Here is a 4,735-nt window from a genome sequence, read left to right as displayed (position 1 = left end):
TTCCTTTTGAATTTTGAATCTGTTCTGATTTAGCTTGCCTGCATCGTGATCAACTATTGTAGGGAATACGAATACTACTATAAGATAGTACTTGCCTCCAGAGATGATAGAACTTGTACCACACCATTAAAACAATGTGATTACTGTACTTATTATAAGACAAAATAATACTCTTTGGCCCACATCTTAGGGAAGGTAATTGAGAGGGCTGTGGCACAGCAATTGCAAGTACTTTTGGATGAAACAGATTATCTTGACCCATTCCAATCTGGGTTCAGGCCTGGTTATGGGACTAAATTGGCCTTGGTCGCCCTGATGGATGACCTTTATCGGGAGAAGGGGAGTTCGACACTTATTCTTTCTTGATCTCTCAGCGGCTTTTGATACCATTGACCATGGTATCCTGTGCCGACTTGGTGAGATGGGTATTGGAGGCACTCTTACAGTGGTTCCAATCCTATCTCCAAGGTCATTTTCAAAAGATAGCATTGGGTGATTGCCTTTCGGTCCCCTAGCAGTTGTGCTGTGGGGTGCCGCAGGCTACCATCTTGTCCCTGGTGTTGTTTATGAAGCCGTTGTATATGAAGCTGTTGGGAGTGGTCATCAGGAGATCTGGAGTGAAGTATGAGCAGTACGCTGATGATATCCAGCTCAATTTCTCTGTAACATGCAAGCCCCGGACCAGTGCCTGAACTCAGTGGTGGGCTGGATGAGGGCCGATAAACTGAGCCTGAATCCTAGCAATACGGAGGTGCTGTGGGTTGGTGGTTCCTGAGTTTAGATAATTGATCAGTTGCCTGCTTTGCATGGGATTGTACTCCCTCTGAAAGAGCAGGTTCATAGTCGGGATGCTCCTGGATCCATCTTTGTCACTAGAGGTTCAGGTGACCTCTGTGGCTAGGAGTGCCTTTTACCAGCTTCGGCTGGTAAGACAGCTGCAGCCTTTTCTGGACTAGGATAGCCTGACCACTGTTGTCCATGTGCTCGTAACCTCCAGGCTGGATTACTGTAATGTGCTCTATGTAGGACTGCCCTTGAGGTTGATCCAGAAGGGTGGCATGACTGCTTAGTGGGGCAGGGTATCGCCAGCATGTCACCCTGCTGCTTGAAAGAATTACACTGGCTGCCCATTAGCTACTGGGCCTAGTTCAAGATTCTTGTTTTGGTGTATAAAGCAGGACCAGGATACCTGAAAGATCGTCTTATCCCTTATATACCTAGTCGATCACTATGCTCTGCAGGTGAGGGCCTCCTGCAGACCTTCCTCTTTCAACAAGCCTTTTAAGTAGAGACCTTATCCCAGTCTGCATCTGTGTTGGAGTTGCTTTTTAAGATGCTTTTAAAGCTTTTCTTTAAAAAAAGTTTTTAAAGATGTTTTGTTTTAAAGTCCGTTTTTAATATGCTTTAGAGTATTTTTAGTGTTTTGTTTGCTGCCCTGGGCTCCTACTGGAAGAACGGGCAGGATATAAATTTAATAAATAACACATTCTGGTTATCCAAGATGGAGCCATGGCAGTGAGGGTAATGGATGTAGCAGACAGATTTCTTATGTTTAAAACTTAGGGTTCTAAGCCTGTGGTTGAAAAAAAAAAGCTAGCTTTGTGGCGACTGACGTTTTAATCATCTATAAAAAATAAAATTTAAATCTGAGTACTTGCATTGGGTCAAAATATGTAAACCCTGTGGCTACTTCTGTTAAGTGATGTCATAGTGATAGCCTTGCTGTTACATAACAACATGTTAGCTAACCTAAATTCCAGTGCTTTGCTTGCTTTTACAGAAGAATAGAATCTGGGCTCGTAGGATACCCCCTTACTGATCTATGAACTATCAAGGATTTACAGATTAATGTTAAATTCTCCATTCAAATATAATATTGAAGAGCATTCTCGCAGTCTCCTTCAGGGACAACAGTAAGCTGTTCTCTTTAAATTATCTTTTAAGGCTCCTGTAAACAACTTTTTCACCCCAGTCTCTCTCTCTGCAAATACGTAATTTCAAATGAATGTTTCTAGAGCCCAGCATTTATATAAGATACTGCTTGTGTAAATTACACAAGCAGATAAAGTGGTGGTTTGGGATTATGAGATTGGCAAGGATACCAAAGAGGAAGGATGCAAACTGGAAGTGTAGTCCATGATTCCTTGCAATATAATGCAAAATGGTAGGCTACAAAGTTGGCATTGTTCAGGGCAGTCACTTGGTGTGACAAAATATGTCTGGCCAGCCCTGCCCATAACTGCTTGGTAATGTTACTATAAACCCACATTTTTCCAGAGCGAAGTACTATTTCACTCATTATGCAGCAATAAACATTTTGCTGCCTTGAGTACTTCAAATAGGAAGTCACAGTTACACCTGGTTCCCTGCAGCAGTCATGCATGCAACAAATGCATGAAAGGTGTAGAATGGAATCGGCTATTTAGCCCTATGTGTATTAAGTTTATTATATTTTTATGCTACCCACTTCCTTTAAGGAGCCCAGGGTGGAGCACATGATTCTTCCCTTAGCCATCTCATAGTAACCCTTCAAAATGGGTTATATTGTGAGCAGGACTGACACAGTGAGGCTTTTGACTGAGTGGGGATTTGAACTCTGGTCTCCCTAGTCCTAATCATGGCAACATGCTGGATCTCGGTGATGGTGCAACTATTCCCCCTATATCATGGACTGCCAATGCAGTGCCCATGGATACCCACTGCCTGTAGGTCTTCTGAAACTGCATAATGAAGGAATATCTCATACTCCCAATTAGACTTGGGGGTGGGGAGCAGAAACACTTTTTCAAGCCTAACTGCCAGTAGGGAAGGAAGAAAATGTGTGCGTATGCATGTGTGAGTGCTAGTAGTAGTTATTCCAGTCTGTAAGCTGGCTCAAAAGGGTTGGCAACCCCGCTCTAGATACACCAAGTCCACTTTTCACTTGCACTGCTGCAGCCAGCTCACAATTTTAATAAATTATTTTGCAATACTATGTATATGTCTACTCAAAAGTAAGTAAATGGGGCCTTATTCCTAGAAAATGATATAGGATTGCAGCCTTATATTTTTTGGGGGGAGGGCAGGGGGCGAATCTCACTTGCCTCACAGTATTTATTTCCAAACAAACCTCTCCACTGATGTTAAGGGCCAGCAGTCTGCATCTGAGAACGAGTTCCAGCTCTAGCTGGCTTTGTTACCTCCATCTCATTTATAAATACACCTACTATTTTATTGTTTTACCACAGATGCATGAATGCACACTCCAAGGAAGTGGCTTGGTTCAAATTTCTTTTTATCTGGTTTTGTGCCCCACCCATTATTTTACCTTCAGAGGTAACCAGGGAGATTGATTTATAGCCTCTTAATAAATGAACATAATAATGCAGCCTGGAATGGTGGAAAAACAATCCAGAGGTGCCATCAAAGGCTTGTGCTGCTTTCAAAGGGACCTATAAGTTGCTGGCAGCTTGCCCATTATGGCTCTGTCAAACAGACTGTTTGCTTGTTCAGTGAAACCTGAAAATATCTTTTTGGGCTAGCCCCAGGGAAGCTGCAACACTAACATCAGTTGCAATGCATGATACAACTTTGCAGAAATCTCCTCCTCTACAAACCTGCCTGGGACCTTCACTCCTATGTTTGCGGTCCTCCTCTGGCAATAGAGGTGGGTGGGGACAAGAGAGAATAGAAGAGATTTTTAGTGTGTCACAGTGTGAAATGGCCTCCCTGGAGTCTTGTTTGTCTCTGTGATGCCCCTGTAAATGTTATACAGTAATTATGGTAAGTGTTGGTTTTGTAGGGTAAATGTGGTACATAGAGTGAGTGAGGGGGGAGTACATGCATTGGAATGTTGAAGAATGCCGAGTTGTGATTGGCTGAGCATCTGGGTGGTTGAAGGTATAAATGAGAGAATGACAGTTGTTGGTTAGTTCTGGGTTTTGGAGGGGTGGATTTGTGTTTAGGCGGGTAGTGAGGCAGGTTTTAGGACTAAGATATATAAAGAGAAAACTATTATATGTAACCACATGCATGTTGACTGAACTTAATCTTGTTTTATTCCTTGTGTTATTAAATAAATAGTTCTGGTTTAACATCACACTTGATCCTTGGCTGGGATATTACAGACCAGAAGGGTGGGCAGAGCATATACCAAAGCTGGGAACAGTATCAATGGTGGCAGCGGTGAAGGGATAGTGTAACAGCAGCAGGTATCCAAAGCAAACCAGGGCTGTAATCTTTAAAGGCAGAAAGATACACAGGGGTTGTGGCCTGTACGTGCACCCAGACACTACATAGCAATCTGTGGAGGAGACTAAGGCACAGTCTCAGGGCAGTATTGCATTATAGAGTGTCAGGTGGTGGCACCTAGTGGTGGGATCATGAGATACCTGTGCTGGGGCCAGTGTGAGAGATCCATTACAAGACCAGACCACAGGTGGGGGTCTGACAGTCTCCTAGACTCTTTGCCTGCTGTTAGGCAGGCTTTGAAAATAGTTTTGTTCCAGTTCATAAATATTTTGGCTCTTAATAGGCGGTATCTAAGAAAGTACTTTTGCTAGTAGCGTAATGGAACTTCTTCTACCTGTATGCACCCCTTACACCTCTTCTGGGGGTTCCTCCAGAGCAGGTTTGAGGAAGGCACGGGGTGCACAGGGAGAGGGAAGTTCTTTTCCACAAGCAGAAATCCTTGTGCTAGCAGAAACCCTTAAATGGCTACCATTCAATGTATGTAACTAACCACTGCTTTTAATCA

The sequence above is a fragment of the Rhineura floridana genome, chromosome 6 (genome assembly GCF_030035675.1).
Source record: "Rhineura floridana isolate rRhiFlo1 chromosome 6, rRhiFlo1.hap2, whole genome shotgun sequence".
NCBI lineage: Eukaryota > Metazoa > Chordata > Lepidosauria > Squamata > Rhineuridae > Rhineura > Rhineura floridana.
This window is presented reverse-complemented; position numbering follows the sequence as displayed.